The 21,579-nt window shown below is 37.2% G+C and overlaps 2 long non-coding RNA genes across 4 annotated transcripts in view; one reads left to right on the forward strand and one right to left on the reverse strand.

Annotated features, from left to right (window-relative positions):
* Positions 1–14,614, forward strand: part of LOC129132447 (uncharacterized) — a 78,062-nt gene extending 63,448 nt beyond the window's left edge. Inside the window, exons 1-3 of one of the 2 annotated variants that reach the window (XR_013180089.1) lie at positions 3,255–3,335; positions 4,687–4,782; positions 10,098–14,614. This is a non-coding gene — a long non-coding RNA (uncharacterized LOC129132447). Of the gene's footprint in view, positions 1–3,254; positions 3,336–4,686; positions 4,783–10,097 lie in introns of those variants that run through there. The other variant, XR_013180088.1, reaches the window with a different exon arrangement.
* The window catches only part of LOC143692211 (uncharacterized), a 112,836-nt gene continuing 93,100 nt past the window's right edge, over positions 1,844–21,579 (reverse strand). The window contains exons 4-5 of one of the 2 annotated variants that reach the window (XR_013180082.1): positions 12,737–21,095; positions 12,646–12,680 (exon numbers count right to left, since the gene is read on the reverse strand). This is a non-coding gene — a long non-coding RNA (uncharacterized LOC143692211). Of the gene's footprint in view, positions 12,166–12,645; positions 12,681–12,736; positions 21,096–21,579 lie in introns of those variants that run through there. The other variant, XR_013180083.1, reaches the window with a different exon arrangement.

The following is a 21,579-nucleotide window of genomic DNA, read 5'->3' on the forward strand; positions in this document are numbered from 1 at the left end:
CTTAGGAAGGCCATGGAATAGAGATGATAGTATTGAGAGAGAGATTTAACTAGAAACAAGTTTCAAAAGCTGGCCTTGCAAAAAGACCAGATATTTTAGAATATTAGAACTGTGAACGATGCATTTTAACAAGATCATATGGGTATAATAATAGGTGATTGGTGTTAGAAGTATTAGCAGCATTATGTGGCAAAAGTTAATAGGCTGAAAAACATTTATAAGACATTGTAACAAGAGAATAGGTTGGCTTCTGATAAAATGGCACTGAGTTTTATATCTTTTATGTCTCACTCTTCTATGACACTGATAATGAAATAAAATCTTTCAAAACACCTCTCAGTTGCCCCATCTCTGTAGAGCTGTGATTTTCCAACACTCCCAGACCATACAACCAAAACCAAAACAGTCAAACAACAATCCAGAGATGCTCCATGACCTACCAAAGTTGCTTGAAACCGTCAATTGGGTTAAGACTTTGCTTGGAATTACAAATAGAGATTTGGCACCATTATTAAACTGCTAGGAAACACAGACCTGAATTCACCAAGACACCTGACCAATGAAGCGAAAAATGCTTTAGAAAACATGTCTCAAGCCATTTCAACTCGACAGGCTCATCAAATGGATACCAATTCTTGTTAGCCATTCTAGGAAAGGAACTCCAACTTTATGCCTTAATTTTTCAGTGAGATCCTGGTTTACCTGACCCTTTATAAATCTTAAGATGAATTTGCTTACCACACAAACTGGGGAAAACGTTTTCTACAAAATCAGATAATGATCCAACTTGTTATAAGAGCTCAGTCACATCCAAATCTTCTTTCAAAGATTTTTCTATAGTATTTTGAAAGAAATTGAAATTGCGTAGACCCTTTTTATTCTCTCTCTCCCCCTCCCCTTTCCTTTTCCATTTTTCTTTCTTCTGCTCTGTATTTTCTAGCCCTTTTTAGTAGGATGATTCATTTTTTTTTCATGTTTTGTTTCTCATTATCACTAAACAGTTCTCAGATACAATGTTTGTCTCAGTTCACCTAATTTCATTCCTGACCATCTATTTTTAAAAGAACTGCTTGCAGTTCCCCACAGTGGAATGCAATAGCTGGTTCCAGCTAAGGCTTACTAATTTTTTCAGGAAATCATCTCTAATTTTAGTGACTCAACTGACAGATTCAAGTAACATGTTTAATATTAAACCAGAAAACTTCATCCTGTGAACAGAATATAGGTAACATATTAGTCTTGTGTGAGGAGAGATAGGCTAGAATTGAGTTACAGGCTGTGGGACGCATCTGCAGAATGCCATGGCACCACAAAGAAACTTGTCTCTGCCTGACCTTGGGGGGAACATGGTGCCATGTGGCAGAACTCTGCAGAGAGGAGCTTGGTGGAAGCTGACAGGCCCCTGAACAGTGCGTGATCACCCCATATAAGAACATTAAGAAAGTGTGTTGCTGACATTGTGATGTGTGATAGGTGAGAATTACCATATAAAGAAATACTGAGTCTTAAAGGACTGTACAAAACCAGCTTGTTTCTTTGAATAAAGGATTCAGATTCTTTGCCAGTCTGACGCAATGCCTCTGTTGTTCACAGTCTTGTACTTCGATTTTTAGCCTAACTTCAAGTGTTCCTGGGAAAAACAATATACTTGAAGGATATCTGGTGTATCTAATCAAAATCATGTGTCATTTAAAATCTATGAATACCGAGAAACCTATGCTAGAATTTGTCCATGTTATTTATTAGATGTTAGAAGAAGATTAATCTATTCTGGAGTGTGTTGCTATCTAAGAAATTCCTTCTTTATTGTATAAATTTTCATGCATAGAATTATTTTATTTAACTTTTCCAAGTGCAGTTCTAAACTTTAAAAGTGAACAACCTCTCTCAAGACAATGGTAATGCAATCAGGAGTAACAGAAAGAAAATAAATGGCTTATAAAGAATTGAATTTTCATTTTATGTCTAAATTCCACCACATATACAAAATGTGCATCTCAATCATATCAGTCTAACATATCAACACCACAGCTAACACAAACACAGTGAGATAATGTACGGATTTATAAATATAAATAGGCAATTACAGTACTATTCCACTGGATCATATAACTATAACATCCTTAATCAAAGCATTTGGCATGAGAACAAAAAATATAAAAGAACCTGTAATACATTCCATGAAAAAAATTACAGCATTTGAAACAGGTATTTTTAATAATTTAGTCGTGACACTGATGAACTGCAAGGTTTTATGTTTCTTCGTATGTTAACATGAAGCATTATTTACAATCAATGGAGGAAACTAATGAAAGTGTTGAAATAGCACAAGTATATTAGTGTGAAAAACTATCATAGGGACCCATAAACTTTGTTTTATCTTGTGAAAAGCTGTGGGAATCCTTAAAATTAGAGGATTTTGGGAAAGTTGCAGAAGGCAGGCCTTAGAGACAGCAGAACTGTGATTGGAGCTAAGCAGTAGCCATAAGATTTGTCAGCAGAAAAATTATATACAAATTAGAAAAATAAGGACAAATAGAACAATGGTCTGTGTATTAATACTTGTCTAGAATAACTCCCTAAGCTACAGAAAAGTTTATCTAGTGAGATACTAGGAAGTTCTAAGCTTAATAATGGAGCTCTGTGCATTTTGTTTTAAGGCTCACAAGCAGGTATTGTATTCAAAATAAGCAAGAATTGTTTTGACCAAAGGTAGGTGTGCTTGTAGTGGTTGGATAGAACTACTGTCATTATGCTTTTACTTTGTGTGATTAGTCAAAAAAACTTTTAAAATAAGTTGTAACATTAAGGTTATTGTCTGCAGCTTGGGATGTGAGCTGCTGGCATCTTCCCATTGTCATAAACATGTAATGAGAATGATCCTAGAGAATAAACAGCTTGAGACACGTTCCTCAGCAGTCCCATCCTGTTCATGATTTGTACATAGACAATAAATGGTTCTCCTCAGTGAGGAGGCTTAAATGAATATAAAAAATTTAAAAAAAGACCATTTAATAAGATTTCACTTCTTACTTTACATCTTATATTGCAGGAGCAAGAAAAGACCTGGCCCTGCTCTGGCTTGTTGCAGTATTGTCATAGATACACCAGCATGGTCCATCACTTCCACCAATAAATAAACAAGATTCTCAAAGACTGCTTGGCAGGATTTACTAGCTTTGTAGTATTGTTAGCTTCACAGATCTTTAAATAAGTAAATGCTTTTTAGCTTAAGAATAATATTCAGGGCTGCACTGAGTATGCATATATCATATTGCAGAATCACAGAATCACAGGACTGGAATGGATGTATTTTCCATTGGAAAAATCAAAGGGTAAAACTGCTACAAATCTTTACTCTCACCACTTTTAAAGCCAGTTAATCTTTTAATTTTCTTTTTCAGAGGGCATTTGTAAATTACACAAGTGATCATTCTATTATGTAGTAAGGAAATTGATATAGTCACCTGCTAAATGCTACAACAAATGAGTATCATTACATACCTGAGAAATAAAATGCAATTTGTCCCTTAATTAGAAAAGAGGTTCTTTTAATGTGACACCTCAGTGTTTGGTGGTATTGTCAAAGGTGTTACTGAAACAAAATCCTCTCTCAACACAAAGACCATAAAGATGAAATTCAATCTGAATAACCAGCCCACATGTCAACAGCTACAAAATTTTTAATTCTAAAAAATCAGCATTTATATTGATGAAGAGATGTAGACAAAAGCCCCAAGCTTCTGTTTCAAGATGTAAAAGCACAGATAATTAGGAATGCTCTATTTAGTACTTTTTGTTTTCCCTCCTCAGTGACTTCATTACTAATGTTCAAAACCTGTACTGAATTCATCTGTTGCCTGGAGAAGTCATAAACTGCTGTACCTGTTCTTTTATTTTTGGAGCTCAAAGGTGTTTGATTTCAGTAAGGGCTAGAGAATATTTCAAGGATCTGGCCCAAAGTACCTTATAATCAAGCACAGGTATTTTCCTGCTGAGTTCAGGACTGTCCAACACCTCCACCAAGGATGGGCACCAAGTTTCTAGCAAGCAGACTTCTTCTCAGTATATGAAATTTGATTTGACAAATATTTTGCCATTGGCACTCAACTGTTACAGCATTTACTGAAAGCAAGTAGCAGTAAGACATGAGCTCAGTGAAAGTAGATTGCTATAATGAAAGGCTGTTTGTGAATCTGGGTGTTTGTTTTTACTGGTTGGGCTTTGCTACTTAAGAGGTGGCATCTCAAGTCCCATGTCTTGTGTGTGACAAGCCATATGAGCTCCTACAGGCATTGGCATCTTTCCTGTTCTTAGAAAGCAATTAGCACACTGGAATGCTCAAGGAAATAAAAAATTACAACAATTAGTGCTATCTTCTCTTTTATCAGTAACTCTCCAATATGAGAGAAGTCACAATGCAGTTATACCTCTAAGGATTACCAGTGCAAGAAAAAGCTCTGGGGACATACTCAGCTGTTGCAGGTCTTGGTTCTGAAAAATACAAATATCTTGTGTCGCTAATTTATGTGTTTAAACATTTGAAGCTCCATTTCAGGGGAAAAAAAAATTGTGAAGGCAGCCAGAGAGCCAGGTGTACTTGCAGAAAAAAACAGCAGCAAGTATTGATTTGCTATTTTTCTCCCAAATTAGAGCTGAAATCCTTACTTTTTTTTTTTTTTAAAGGGAAAGAAAAGAACAGAAGAAAAAAGATCACTGCCACTATGCCTTCTAAGAGAGAACAAAGTATAAAGATACACCTCAGAAATCAGCCTTTTTAAGGTAATAGACTACTACTTTTAAGGCCTAATCACAGGTACTATTTCCATCCTTTGCAAAAGAACACTACAGTTGGTGAGCAGGCACCACTCCTTCTCCCTCAGACAGCATGTATGGTCTGCAAAGCTATGCTTCAAACTATGCACCCTGTACTGAGAGAGTTAATTTAAATTTGATAACAAATATCTGCTTTTGGAATGAATGTAGCCTGGCAGCTTCAAATGAGAACCATTTATAGGGCCTCAATTCTGAATGCAACCTCGTTGCGAAATAGTTTCACGTATCTGACCCAAGGCCTGTGAGGCTGTTGCCATGAAATAAAACTGTACATAGGCACTGGTTTATTTCTGTGGAACCTTCTTGTTTCTCTATTCCCCTGCCCCAGGTATACACATAAAAAGACCACACAAAATTGCTTATTCTGGACTGGAATTTTGCATTTCTTTAATAATCTCATCCACTATCATCTAAATAAAAATTTAACACACCTTATTTTTGTATCAACATTTAACCTGCATGCTCAGGTTTTATTTTTTTAGGAATTCCAGCCAATCTGCCTGGCTACTTTGATCAAAATTGCCACTTGAAACCAATGAGGAAAACAATGGTTTAAACACCCACACCATTTCATTTAACTTTTTCCTCTCTCCCCCAAAATGGCTGCTTTGTCTGCGCACGCACACCAATAGCAAATGTCCCTCTATTATTGTACAACCAATTTGATGTGTCAAGTATTCATATGCTAATGGGGGTACAATTTCTCCATTTTTCACAGATAAATGGCAAGAATTGCTACAGACAGTGAAACAAGAATAAACAGCTTTTATTTCAGATGTGATAAATTACTTTTCATTCAAATAACATGCCACACATGCTACTGATTATTATTAATTGTTTCTATTAATTGCAAGTTAGCCTTCTGTTTTTCTCTAAGAATGGTTAGAAAATGTTTAGCAGATATAGCTAGAGTTGATAAAAATAATTTAATTTCCTTATTTTGCTTTGAACTTTCATGATGCAAAGATAATTTTTATTCAGTGTTCACTGTTATGAAAGTTTTTGGGTATAATAATTTTTCCCTGTGAAGCATATATAATTTTTTAAAGTGCAATAGATGAGGTTTCGAAACTTGGCTATTTCCCTTTACGTGTCAACAAAATATGCTATAGTATGGATGCCTAAAATCCATTACTTTGAAATAATCCTGGCAAAGGATTCCCTACACATAGCACAAAGCATGAAGAAAGAAAATAGTACCCAACATCTTTTTATTCTGTTGAAAGATCAATATCTATTCAGAACCCCCAAAAATTATAATTTAATTATAATTATATAAATTATTATTTGTAAATTATAATTAATTATAATTTATAATTTGTATCTTACACCTGGAGTAAAAAAGTAAAATTTGTATTTTATAACTGGAATAAAATACAGCCTCAACTGTTTTTAGAGTCTGTATTTTATATATATAGAAAAAATATTTGGCATGGGAAAAAACCAAACATGTTTGTTAAGCAAAGCCTTTTGTTTAAAATCATAAATATTGGTTTGCATTTTTACAATTAAATATATGTGGGTTTATGTAATATAGTGAAGGATTACATCTGTGTCCTTGATTTGGACATGAAAATACATTTATATAATTATGTTGTTCCACAGTCAATCCATAAATGTAAGGAAATTCTGAGTTAAACACAAGTGAGAGTCCAGATGAACATCCTTAATTTAATTAGCCACTGTCAGAAACCTGTGCCACCCCACTGAAGTCCATTCTAAGTCAGTGTACCCTGTCCCAGCCCAGAGAAAAGAGTATGGTCACTTGCAAATAAATGACATGCCTAGGAGCTGTGTATGTTGGGAATTTTCCTTGCCTAGGAGCTTTGTGTGTTGGGAGGTAGAAGCTAAAATATCAATTCCAGCTAAATGTTCACAACATTAGGTCACTGAAGACATAGAATAAGGAATTAGGCAATGCAGAAAATAAGGTCCTTTTATATGCCATCAGATAATTTATAACATGTCACTCTGTGTGTTTATGGAATAATTTTAATCAAAGACTAACTTTACATTGGATCATTTCTTTGTAATACAAAACAGTGTGAAATCCTACCAATTCATAACAAGCAACTGTTTGCTGGGAGTTTGTGCAGTAAAACTTCATTTAAAAATACATGAAATATTTAAAATAAGAAATACATTTCTTATTTTAAGTATATTTTATTAAGATTGCACTAATCTTGAGGATCAGGCACTTCATAAAAGAAGTTATGGACAGGAGTTGGTCAATGTGGTAACTGAAGAGGGATATTTCATGTCATACTTCAGGCAAAAGCATTAAACTGACAATCATGAAAACTGCAAAATTACAAGAGAAATGAGGATGAAAGCCTTTGCTGATCAGTTGACATGTAAGCCGCTCCTTTTCTGCTTCATAACAAAGCAATCCTCACAAAAGATCATTGCCTAGGCAGAACCCTCAAAATTAAATGTGTATTTGTGGAGAGATGCCTCCATGTACTTTTAGCCTTCCAGAAGTACAGACTCTCAGAGTAAGCTCTCCTGTTCTGCCTGCCCACAACTGGACTTTTTATAAATACTTTGGTGCTGCTGATATCCTCCAGGTGTTACCCAAAAAGAGTAATTTTCTGCAACTTCCCTTTACAAAGCAATTGTGCTGATGTATCAGGATGTCAGACTGAGAAACTAATTAACCAGACCACTCCTAATTTCCTCTGAGAAATTTTACAGGTGTCTGAAACCACAATGGTCAGAGCACAAAGAAATGTCATAATGTCAGGAAATGTGAGGAAAGGAATAAGAGAAAAGGACATTTGGAATTTTGGTGTCTGACCATGTTCCAAGTAGCAGCTGCAGAGCTATCTACACTGCCCTCAGGGTGTAGATATGACTCATTTTTTCATTCCATGCTCTTGCAGTCAAGCTTATTAAAGGGCCTGGTTCTGCAAATACTTTTGCACTTGCTTGACTTTGAGTATGCAAGCAATTTTATTGGGGTAGGTATCTAGTAGGTACTGTAGGTAATTAATTTGGGGAGCAACAAGATTGCCAACATTTTGAGACTAATACGAGAACAAGAATGAAAATCCTAAAGCCTTAAAACTATGTTGAAAACTGCTTTTCAGCATTTGGAGTTTGGTTCCCAGCTGGGGTTAAAAGAAGAACAGTTACAAATGGATTTTTAAACTCATGCTGAAACTTTTTATTTTATTAAGATGTAAGCATTAACAGTAATGCTTACAGTAAAAGCAGTAACTAGTGATACGAATACCATGGATAATATTTTTTTTCTGGAACTGGTGAGGGATCAGCTCTAATTATTAGGTAACAATTAAACAAAGTAGCACATGCAAGAAAATATTTAAAAATCATTAAATTTTAATTAAAACTTCAATTAGCTATTACATAACAACATGAAATACCATAAATTCAAATTTTCCAATTTACTATGTAAGATTAATTAACAGCTTCCATTTTTCTTAACTTTTTTTTCTGCTAGTAACTTCTTGTTATCTATTCAAATGCACTTTCACACGGTCCATAGGTTTGAACTCTCAGTTCTCTGTGTTCAAATTCCTGATTCATTGCAATTAGCCTCTTATTGAAAATATGCAAATGTGCACTTTATTTCCAAATACAGCAGTTGTCTTCTATTCTAAATCTTTTTATCTCTTCACATTCAAGGAAAAATTTGTTGGCTGTTGGGACTACCTTTTAAAAGGAATAGTTTAACATGTTATATTGAACATGAAACAGTGGCTATGAGGTATCTTGAGTCATCTCTATGAGCTATTTGATCTCCCATATTTAACTAATGTATATGAAAACCAAGCAAAGTGATCTGTGTTCATGTAACAACACTCTGTCCTCAGCAACAATATTTTTGTTAAAAGTAAGGTCTCAATTAAAAGGAAATAAATTGAGACCAAAGTGTACCAAAAGACAGGTAATGGACTGCAGCCTTTAGGCCTTCATTCTTTTTTCAAAAAGGTGCTGGTTCTGCGTGTCAATTACAAAACATGAGAAACTTACCTTGGAAGTAAAAGTTTCCACTCATTGCTAAATACAAAAAAGGAAAAATACAAGAAAGACATATGGTGTTGGATGGCCTTAGAGAGTCTTTCACCTGAATTCAGATTTTATAAACCATACATCTCATAAAACAAGAACCAAAGTTTTCAGCTAACTTCAGACATAGTAATGCCACATGTGACAAGAAAAAAAATGAAAGACAGGATGTTAGAATGGGAAATGAGAAACACTGAACCTCTGGGTCTCCCTAGGAGAATTCATTCTCCTTGAAATGTGACCACTGTTAGCATCTCCCCCACTGCTCTGTAAGTGAGGAGAGAAGACAAAGGACTCCCGCATGATTCAATGTGAATCAAGCAAAGGCCATTTATTGTGCTTCTAAACATTGTTTATATTTAGTTCTTATCTTGGTCTACACAATCACGCATTGTTTCATTGGTAGCTCCACTTTGTCCACATGTCTCTTGATTGGCTCTGCTTTGTCCATGAGGCAAACATACATCTTTTTCTTAATCTAATTAGTAGATGCTGTGTCATTTTACTCAGGTTGACACCCCTATGTTTGTCAGCAACTTTTCTACTTCTTTCTTCTTGCAACATCAGCTTTTTTATCCACAAAAATGACCTCGTTCCTTAGTTCCAGAAGGTTAGGCCAGTTCATTTAGTACATGACCACTGTCCTGTAAATATGATCCTACCCTGTAGCATGTAAGGATGCTACCTGAATGATAGGTAAGTTCTCTTAGATTACTTGTATTCACCTTTAATTTTGTAAGCGAAGATCTTTGGCATACTTTTGAATAACAAGAAAACTAACAAAAAACCCAGTGCACTACTTTCCTGAAGGCCAGACATGAAAGGGGCGAACTTATGATTCTAGACTTTTAATATTGCTTTTTCCTAAGCAACAGGAAATAGTGCTAAACTGTAATTCTCAGTATTTCTCCAGCATGTAAAACCATTGGTGTAATATTTATAAATTACTGGCAAAATTATTAACTTGGTCTTTCCAAGTGAAAATATGAACAATCTAAAGTAATTTTCCTCAATTTCTTCTAAACAGTATTTACACTGTGGCTTTAGAAAATTAGTTTGGATGCTTTAAATCAACTCTATAGATATTTAACTCTTTTCATTGACTGCAGAATCAAAATACTGCCATGTTAGGTGTGTTGATTTATGTCTGAACCTCATGTTGTATGAGGCCTTTTCTTCAGAATCTACCAGCAGTGTACCCCAATAATTCTGTCTCTTTTTTTATTTAGTAGATTTAAATCCAAAATTCAGATGACCACAACAACCAGGACATATAGTATCTACTTGAGATACAGACCTCAGTGAGGATCTGGAGCCTGACCCTAAGAGGTGGGTGGACCTAGTCTGCTGTAATGATTTGGGACCCATTCTTAACCCGTTTCACAACCCACAGTAGATTTTTTGTACTTCAGTCATCTCAAGCTTGGTGCCACTGGAAAGGCTTGTGGTATGTACCTTCTGTAACCCACCAGGAAAATGTCTCCAAGGGTACCATTTGGTGAGACTCAAAATAATTAGTTTCATTTTCTGTTTGCACTTGCACTGCAGCTGCTGGAAGAATGGTAGCACAACTTACCTAAGATTGAGACTGGCCATCAGCACTTGCTTGGCAAGTGCTCTTACTATAGATAGTAATAGGTTGCTTTTCAACCAATTACTAGAGTCTTGTTATTGGAGATGAGTAAATAAAAATGTGTATATAGCATGTTCATATGGGAAGTGCAATATTCCTTTTTTAATGACTATAAGTGAAACTATTTTGTGTGTGTGCCTGATTTAGCTCATTGATTATTCTTATAATGTGCTTTACTGTGTTTCCATGATGTTTTTTTTTTTTAAAGAAAGAAAAATACCCCCCCTGTTTGATGATTTACAATTTCATCTTTTGCTTAGAAGCTGCTGGTGCTGTTGGAGTACACGGGTCCTAGGCGACAACTGTTACAGATCATCCTCAAATGAATGAAACTTGGGACTGTGCAAGGTGTATCTTGCAACAGCAGGTATACCTGCCGGGTCACTCCTCAACAAAGTCCTCATTTATTTTTATTTACTCAATACAAGTAACATTTTTGCACAAGATGTCTCAATATTTGCTGTATATATTATGAAAAGCTTTTGCCAAACACATCTGTTCTGTCACATTATCAAGTTGCTCTCCTCTCAGTCAAAAACGATGAAATTTCCAACTTAAACATCACATAGTTGAGGGTCTCCTCCTGGGAGGAAGCAGACACTTTGCCCATAGATTGTCCAGGAGTGATTGCAATATGCAATTAATACTGCTGCCATGAAAAAGGCCATAATTAAGCAACAAAGTCAGAATTCCATTAAAATAATTGCAGAACCTCACTCCTTTTATAGTGGTGTTGTGACAATTCTGGTATAGGAAATATATCCAATATAATCTGAGTATGTAATTTTATGTTGTAAAGACTAATTTCAAAGAAGAAAATCAGAACTTTTTTCCCCAAATCTTCTCCTAAGCTTCCTCTTATAATATTTCCTGCATTGTATTCATACCTGAATTTTATTATTTCTGTATTTAGATCCATTTCTTTGTTCATATTCATGGGTGGCAATGGAAGATCAAAAGGTGAATATTTTGAAATACTCATTTTTCTCGCTGCTGACAAATGGAGTCTTTAGCAGACTGCAGTATGATGTAAATTTCATGAGCCAATTCGTCCCATCAGAGTAGTTTGAATCTAGCCTAATCTAATCTAAGCTAAAGCATCCCACATAGCTTCATTTGTTCTCTACTGGCAGAAAACCTTAATGCTTACAAGGACAGTCAATGTACAACACGCTTCAAAAAAAAAACCCAACATGGTTAGTATAATGGTTAATATAATGGTTAGTATAATGGAATCTCTGAGAGCATGACACCATAACTAAAGATATTAATGCATTTATGAAGTGGTGGTAGTTCTTCATCTATGCATAATTTTCTGACCCAAATTGTTACCAGACACTTGAGTGCTGTAGAGAGAGGGGAAGGAAAGAAAGAAGGAAAATAATGTCATTTTGCTCTATTTATCTTGATCTACTTTTATTTTTCTTATATATACAGAATGTACATTTTCCTAGCTATAGAATATCAACTCTGCAAATTCTGGATGGAAAAATAATTTCCCATTTTTATTTAGTTCCCATGCAATAACATTCACTGTATAAGGTCTGGAGCTGAGACCAAAACATTCAGGAATTCTGGAAGGACCAGAAAGGTAGATGGAGAGAATCCTTTCCAGCAACATCTCCATGACATGTTTTGCTGCCACTATGTAGAATGTTCAGCCTCTGAAAACAGAGAATAGTACATACAGTGCAATGATATCACACCGGGTACTTGCAGATGAAAAAAAAAGAAGAGATTTTCAGCACTGTCATCCTTGTTATGACCCACTTCCATGAAAAAGGAATCAGGATAAACCAACAAAAAAGTGAATTACTAAGTTTCACAGGAAGTCTGTGTAATGTTTTTAATCTTATTTCTTCAGTTTCAGAAAACCACATAATTGTAGTTCTTCATGTATCTATAAAACTGCACAGTTGTCTTTAAACAATCATTTTGAAATTGAATCTTCCTTTTCATTGGAAATATCAATTCTGCTGCTCACTACACAATTGTCATGGTTAAATGACAGAAGGAATAACCTGGAAAAATTGAGTGATTCTTTGCTTCAGCTGACAGTTCACCTTTGCTATTGAAAATCTAGATTTTATCTTCCTGAAAAAATCACATTTTTCTACTACAAGCAATCTAGAAATGGAGCTCCTGAGTCTACCCTGGCTGAACGCTTCCATTATGCAACCTATGGCTTAAATTTGATTTGCTAAGCTTCTCTGCAGTTACATTTTATTTTCCTACCTATGGCTTAAATTTGATTTGCTAAGCTTCTCTGCAGTTACATTTTATTTTCCTTTAAATCTTTTCTTTATCCAGCTGGTGTACATATGATATTAAATTAATATAGAAAATTATGTTGCTATCTCTGCTATTTTGTATATATATATGTCCAAAGAAAAGTAATGCATGACAACTCTAACAAAAGACCTGTCCCTGAAAAAACTGTGTTTCACCAGATAAGTTCTCCTGGTCCCTGGCATTTTGTGGGATGCACTACTCCTTTTAGGTGGTATTGGAAAAAGGAAATAAAAATATATGTTATACATTTGTGAGGCAAAAAGACAACTCTTTCCTTCCAAGAAGATTCATAATTATTCCAGATTACGTGTTTCCTACTTCACTTTATTCTCTGGTCAAAATACCCCTCATCTTGCTGGATTAAATTTCAGAGATGTGTTTACTTACCTGTGTAGTGATATCACTTTGTTTCATGAGCTCAATAGGAATGGAAACACTGATTCCTGAAGTGAGAGGAGAGATGTAGATGTGCTGGGGATGGGGACAACATGCATTCCCGACTTTTGGACTGCATCTGGAGCTAAATGGTCCTTATTGTTTCCTTCAGCATGGCCAACTGATGTTAAATGTTTCCAGTAACCTGACACTACCGTAAGTGCAATTATCCCATGGCAGCAGGATTTATCCCCTGGTCTGCACATGGCCAGGGAATGCAAGGTGATCTCTGTGCCAGACTTGATCTGTGATTTAGTGGAAGATTACAATGTATGACCTATCCATATTGATCATATTCATATAGATTTTAACTAAGAGCCTGATTTGTGATTTGCCCGACTCTCATGATTTGGCTGGCTTTGGACAATATTTCAGGCACTATAGAAAGAAGTGCAATTCTGGAAACCAAGTGACTGTATGAAAATAAGAACTTTGGAAATTACCAGAAGAGACAACCCTTTTTTTATCTTAAAAAAAAGGGTTTCTAGTCTTTATGGTTGCAAGGAAGAGCTGGATAATGTACCCAGATACAGTCTAGTAACTTGAACTCTAGATAGAAAAAAAATTGAATTATATTTTTAATTCTAAATTAATCTTTAAGATCTTATAATAAGGAATTAAGAGATAATTGATTCCTGAATTTCAAAGTATCCATTACCACTATTGGCATGTTTTCTCCACTCCACAATTTTCCAGAGACTACAAGAGGATTTGAAGAATCTGCTGCAGATTTTCAATAAAAACTTCTCCAGTCAGTGGAGAAAGATGACCCAGTTTTAAGTGTGTCCTTGCTCTGAAGCACCTCCCATATCCAGGGCACAGTCAAAACCAACAAAGGCCATATAACAAACAAACAAACAAATAAACAATAAATAAATAAACACACAGCCACTCCCAAAGTTATAATTCTGAAAAGAGTGGGAAAACCCAATATTTCAGATTGGGTTTACTTGTTTTAAAGCACTTCTATGCACATATTGTCATGGATGAACCAGCAGAAGACAGATATCTTTATAGCCTCCAGAGAGAGGATGGTATTGACTCTTAAGAATGTCACAGGCATCTTTTCATGAAAATCCTTTCCTTAGGATTTTTTCTTCCTAAGAAGCTGAGAGGCCTCAGGAACAAAATGTAAACAATGGTTATCTGCTGCTGTGGAATGCAACAGGTGGATCTTTGACTGGCCCATCTTGGATGTTTATAATTAATGGCTAATCACAGCCCAGCTGGCTCAGACAGAGAGTCTGGGACAGCTGCCTTTGTTATCATTCTTTCTTTTCTATTCTTAGCCTAGCTTTCTGATGAAAGTTTTTCTTCTATTCTTTTAGTATAGTTTTAATGTAATATATATCATAAAATAATAAATCAAGCCTTCTGAAATATGGAGTCAGATCTCCCTCTCTTTCTTCAACATAAGACCCCTGTGAACACCGTCACATAAGAATTAAGTGCAGGGAACTAGATGTCCTTTGCCTGATCGCCTGGCTTGACCCACAAAGTTTCAGGAGGCTTGCCAAGGCTGTGCTGTAGGTACGGAGAACTAGACTGAACTGAACATGAGCAGTCTCCATGACACAAAATTACATCTAGATTTCTTATCACTGGGGAAAAATTGAACTTCATCACCCACAGCACCAGATCAAATAAGAGCATGTAGCCATGCTAGCCATGTAGCTCTCATCAGAGAGCTGAAATTGCTCTACAGAAAAGGTAAGAAGGACTATGATTTTTGTCTCCTCAGTATCACTATTGATGATCCTCAAGGACTAGACCCTTCATGAGAGAAGCAGTGGATGTCCTGGCTTTTCAGGACATGGAGAACTGTGGGAATCCTTAAAATCAGAGGGTTTTGGGAAAGCTGCAGAAGGCAGGCCTCAGAGACAGCAGAACTGTGATTGGAGCTAAGCAGTAGCCATAAGATTTGTCAGCAGAAAAATTATATACAAATTAGAAAAATAAGGACAAATAGAACAATGGTCTCTGTATTAACGCTTGTCTAGAATAACTCCCTAAGCTACAGAAAAGTTTATCTAGCAAGATATTAGAATTAATAATGGAGCTCTGTGCATTGTGTTTTAAGACTTACAAGTAGATATTTTGTTTGAAAGAAGCAAGCAGTGTTTTAACCAAAGGTAGGTGTGCTTATAGTGATTGGATAGAACTACTGTCAATATACTTTTGCTTTGTGTGATTAGTCAAAAAAACTTAGTAAGTTGTAACATTAAGATCTTTGTCTGCTGCGGGGATGTGAGCTGCTGGCATCTTTCCATTGTCATAGCCTTGTAATGAGACTGATGCTAGAAAATAAAACAGCTTGAGACATGTTCCTCAGCAGTCCCATCCCGTTTGTGATTTGTACATAGCCTCCCCGGCCGGCTGTGATAACATATTTTAAGAAGAGAAAAAAATTATTGTGCAGTTACAGATATGCTGAGATAAGAGCAGAGTGAGAATATATGAGAGGAAAAACTCTGGAGACACCAAGGTCAGTGAAGAAGGAGGGGGAGGAGGAACTCCAAGCACTGGAGCTGGGATTCCTCTGCAGCCCATTGTGCAGCCCATGGTGAAGCAGCTGTGCCCCTGCAGCCCATGGAGATCCACCTGCAGCTGGTAGAGGAGCCCCACACTGGAGCAGGTGGATGCCTGAGAGGAGGCTGTGAGCCTCTGGGAGGCCTGTGCTGGAGCAGATTCCTGGCAAGGACATGCAGACCTGTGGAGAGAGGATCCCACACTGGAGCAGGTTTCCTGGTAGGACTTCTAATCACATGGGGAACCCAAGCTGGGGCAGGCTGTGTCTGCAGGACTGCACACTGTGTAAAGGGACCCATACTGGAGCAGTTCATGAAGACCTCCTGTGGAAGGGACCCCATGCTGGTGCAGGGAAATGACTCCTCTCCCTGACCAGTGGCAGAAACAACCTAGGATGAGATGAACATAACCCCCATTGCTGTCTCCCTGTGCCACTAGCAGGTGTGGAAGTGAGCCCTGGAAGGATGCAAGGGTTGGGGGAAAGGTGATTTTAAGATTTGCTTTACTTCTCATTTCCTGTTCTGATATTGATTGGTAATTAATTCAGTTAATATCCCCAAGTCAAGTCCATGACAATAATCTGTATGTGAATCTCTCCCTGTCCTTAGCTCAAGTCAGGAACACGTTTTTCCTCTCTCCTGTCCACTTGCAGAGGGGAGCCTAGAGTGGTTTTGGTGGGTATCTGGCATCCAGCCAGGGTCGGCCTACCACACCAAAGCAATTACACCCTCAAAAACAAAAAAAGAAAATCCCCACTTGTGAGTTTTACTTTGCAATGGATTTCAGAAGGTCCAACTTCCAGTGAAAGATACTAAACTTGAAACTAGCTCCAGTTTTAGCATAATTCCTCTGTGGGTAGTTAGATATCTCAAAAACACAAGCCCAAATTACTTCCCCATGTCATAATTCAAAAGCATGCCTTTCCTCTGACGTTGCTTTATCTGTGATTAAAAAAGAGCTTTTCACTCTAACATAGGGTATCAAATATTTTAGTTAAGCATCTGTTACTTTCTTAACAACAGTGTATTGTAGGTAATTCTCAACACAGACATGGTTCAATCACCTTACCCCACTTCCCTTTTTAAAAATCTAAAGAACAGTAAATATTTGGAAAAATAAAGAACTATGCACAAACTGAGGAGAAGGAGAGGAACCAACAACAAAAAATTAAATATGTTTCATGTAATTAACAAAGTTATCCTCCTGAAAAGTTTTTAACTAGCTAAAGATAAACGTTTCCTCTGAAATACCATTTTTATTTTTGACAGAATAGTAATTCTTTTCCAGTAAAACAGAAAATAGTACTCAATCTCAATCATCTGTTGTTTTCTGACCAAAAAGTTAAGAAAATAAGTTGCTTTTTCATGTGCATGATCATTCATAGTACCTCTAAAAAAGTTCATATGAACTATGACAAGAAGAAGAAAATATAAACAATTTATAAGATTGTGGAAATAAAAAAGATTACCCCATTCAGACAAATTTCAATTAAAATCTTTTTGAATAGAAAGGGAAATTGTTGTTTCTGTATATTTTGCATAATAGAGAAATGCTATTATACCTAGAAAAAAAGTTGTAGTTCATATGGAATAAACAATTTATTTTTAAAAGTTTAATAATTCAGCAAAAAGTATACAAAGTTTGAAATTTTGCAACTAAAAATTTCACCCAGAAGCAATTATTTTAAAAGGTACAGAGACCTCACTGTATACCCCGGCATGTATAGATTGCCTTGCAAAAAATTGAGCTGTCTGCTCAGGTAGGTTGATTGAGGTAGGTGATACCTCAATTGCTTTCTTTTTGTTTTAACAGCTACTTGAAGGATGCTGAAAAAAGTTTAAAAATACCCTCTTCTACACGGCTCAAAGAGTTATTGCAAATTAAACATTATTTAAAGAATTTATCAAAAGCATGAAAAGATTTCAAGATTTTTTTCATTTTGACTTCACTATATTTTCATGGGGAAATATGAACTCATAGAGGAAATACCAAAATATAGGCAATTTTAAGAGTAGCATCTATTACAATTTTAATGTGCTTACTAGTTGTTGGGGGGGTGGATGGGTTTCTTTCTTTTTTTACTTATAGATTTTTTTCCCATAAGTTGCTGGGAAACTAACTACTGGGTACTTATGGGTACTGAAGAAAAAAGAAGTGGTCAAGGTTGGGAGGAGAGTGTAGCATCTGGCTACACTTCTTTTTCTTTGGGAGCTTCTCTCCGAGGAGTAAGATACCACAAGATTTGGGGCAGATAAAGGATGGGACTGGGGGCAGCTGAAGTCTCATTCTCTCTGTGCTTCAGAAGATGATGGTTGGACCTGCGGCTTGGGGAAAGGAATTTGCTGTCACCACCATAACCCAGCTGGGAGCTGCCTTTCTTCTGTTGCTGGGCCTGGCATCCCCTGCCCTGCCAGGACGCCCCACAATTCCAACTACTGCCACGGAGTTTCTGATAGATCTTGTCCACCAGCCAGGGATTTCTCCTCATTCCTGCCGACCCAGCTTGCTGCTTCTGAGAGTCCTGCTGGGGCACCGGGATCGACTGCCCCAGGGGGTTTGGGAAGCAAAGCCTCTCCTCCATCCCTTTCTTGTCTAAGACAAAGCTGCCATTAACACGTGCCTCCCAAGCCGGCACTGGAGCGCCCCCTGCAGCCATGTGGGGATCACTGCACCTGCCCTGCCCACCGGGAGCCACCACCGCCCCAGGTGGCTGTGACTGGAACTGCACCAAAGGGGAAAGTGCCAGTGGCCAAGGACGCTGTTACTGGGTTTCTGGTTCTGTTTGTTGTTAGTGACATAGTCATTGTTGTTTTGTTTGCCTTCTTATACATACTAGTAAAGAATTGCTATTCCTATCCTCATATCATTGCCTGAGAGCCCTTTAATTCAAAATTATAATTCAGAGTGAAGGGGTTTACATTCTCCATTGCAAGGGAGGCTACTGCCTTCCCTAGCAGACAAACCAAGACAGATTTTGGCACCCAATGTGGGGCCCAAGGGCACTGAGAGAAAAAGGGTGACAAAGGAGTAACAGTTCCTGAGTAACCTATTTTTTTTGTGTGCTGGATATAGAAATCTTGTTAGGTGGAGCCATGTGGTCTAGCTTACCCTGGTTTGGGTAGCATCTGGCCACGGCTGTATTTCTCCCATTTGCAGCCCCTTATCTAAATATGGGTCCTATAACTAAGGCTAGTGTGGCTGTTATCAATTTTGTTTTATGGTTGATAAGGTGAGGAATTTGTGGATTTTTAACTTCCTCTGGAAGGTGGGCATATAGATACATGGCTGCAGACTAAGTGTATGTTTTTGGGATCAGTTAAAGACTGGTACCTACTGTGAGGAAATGACAGTGGGGAAGTTTTCTCCCAACCCTTCAAACACTTCTTTGTGCCTACTCCACCAGCTTTTGAAGGGTTTGATTTTCCTCTAGATACTAACCAAGTGTTGCCGATAGGCCTAGTCTATTTAGCATTCAGAGATAAGGTGAGGTCGACTTGGTTAACTACACAGACATGTTTTGACTATTTAGAATTCAAAGAAGAAAAATAATAGAATATAGGAGACAATTGTATATCAGGTAAAGGACATAAAATGTTTCACACATAAACAGTTTTATGTAATCTCACTTAACGTAACTCCATATATATTCCCCCATTTTATTTTTAAACCTGACGCTTCAAAACACCACGAGCATGTTCCAAAAATTGCTTGGCCTATTGAAACATGGGGAATGATCAACACCTAGGCACAGAAAAACATCTGCAGTTTTTGTGAAACATATGCCGAGCCATTATCTGTCCTTATATGTGATGAAACACCTACAACAGAAAAGGCATGGCAAAAATGATGAATAATATCCTAAGCTGTTTCACCTGCCAATGCTAATGCAACCCATGACATGAGCAAAGATGTCAACTGCAGCATAGACAGAATTTAAATGGCCAAACTCAGGTATTTTTAAAACATCTGTTTGCCATTCTTACAAAAGGAGTAGGTCTCTAAGACTGGTACCATAATATTATGAAATATGAGTCATATAACAATCAGGACAAGAAGAAATAATTGATTTTTCTTCACTTTGTGACAACTTAAGTTATTGCCATGGTGCCTAAGCACCTTGGAAAAAAATTGATGAAATAACACATTAGGTACCATTTTTATTGCCAAAGCAGCCATTAGGGAATCCACATTGATCAATTAAGGAGATCTTTGTGAATCATAAATTCATATTCCCAACAATCATCCTTGTTCCAAGGTACAGCAACTTTTCCAGTTTTTCCCCAATCCATCTGTGAAAACTGTTGTACCTTCCACTGGAACAGGAGAACAAATTTGTTTCCCCTAAAAAGGAATGTCCCTAGTCAAAGTCAAAATAGGATGAGAAGGTAAATGATACATTATTTAACCAGTAAAATAAGATAAAGCAGATTGCAATTTATTATTATTTTGAAAATCCCATTCAGAATACTATTATTATACAGATATCACAATATTTACAGGATCATGGCCTAAGATTTTATGACAACATCTGACCTTTGATAATGATATCTGCAAAAACCTCATAATCCTGAAACTGTTTTTTGAGATCTGAAAGATAAATATACCCATTCTAAAATATATAATTTATCTTCCCAATCATCATTCCATTGACACAATAGTCCACATTATATTTTTGTTCTTTCACAATAAATAATTACACACCAACAGAAGTACTTATCCTGTACTTAGCCCTGTCTCTGGCTGTGCCTCACCCCACAACCCAGCTGTTGCAGCTCTCCCGGATGCCATCAGCCCTTCTCAGCTGCTCCCCCATCACTTTGGCTGTCACCATTTGTTGTAGCTGAGACAGTCATAGTTGACATGGAGACAATACAAAGCAACACTCCATTTTCAGAAGGCTTCAAACCCGTTTTTGTTCTAGCATGCATGCTTTTTATACATCCTTAAAAAAACTCCTAAGTTTGCACTTTACTCATTGGTCAGAAGAGACAAAGTGCTTATTGGAATAGACAGTTGCAGGTTTCTCTTATTTACCCTTCTTTCTTGGTTTCTATGTCAACAACATTGGTAGGAAATTCTTTCAAGGGTAAACATGGATCCTCTTACCAAACTTCTTTCTTGCTCACAGAAGTCGCTGTAAAACCTCTTTATACACCTGGATTTGGTGGGGGTTCTGCTGAAGGAGATACATGAGATGGGACTTCAGCAGGTCATGGGAAATCCTCCCCTTGCCTCGAAGAGGGAGAGTGTAATGGTGGAGCAGTGGAACCCACAGACATTATAACCATACAGGTTCCAGCTATCCCACAAGAGCAGTCGCAGCCAGCTGCAGTCGCCCCTGTGGAAAAGCAGAAGTCTAAGATCAAACCAGCACACCCAGTTAATAATGATGGGAAACGAGGGAGCTCACAACCCACAGGGGAGCAGGAGTCTGAGATCATCATTGGGTCCCTGTTGTATGACAGTCTCTGTAATATGTGAAAAGACATTGTACAATGCGGACGTGAGGCTTATTCAACCTGGTTACTTCAGGTCTGGGACCTTATGGATACAGGTGGGCAACTGAATGGTGGTGAGGCAAAGAATTTGGGACTCTTGACCCAGGACTCAGGTATGAATCAGATTTCTGTAAGGGAGCCAGGCTCCCTTTCCCTCTGGGAGTGGTTTTTAATGAGTATAAGAGAGAGGTTTGTCTACAGGGAGCGAATGCAGGAGCACCATCATAGAATGTGCTGGAAGACCCTTAAGGAAGAGATCCAACAGCTGAGAGAAGTGGCAGTATGGGAGGTACTCTTTGGGAGGGAACAGGCAGCACGATAATG

This window comes from Agelaius phoeniceus, chromosome Z (genome assembly GCF_051311805.1).
Source record: "Agelaius phoeniceus isolate bAgePho1 chromosome Z, bAgePho1.hap1, whole genome shotgun sequence".
Classification (NCBI taxonomy): domain Eukaryota; kingdom Metazoa; phylum Chordata; class Aves; order Passeriformes; family Icteridae; genus Agelaius; species Agelaius phoeniceus.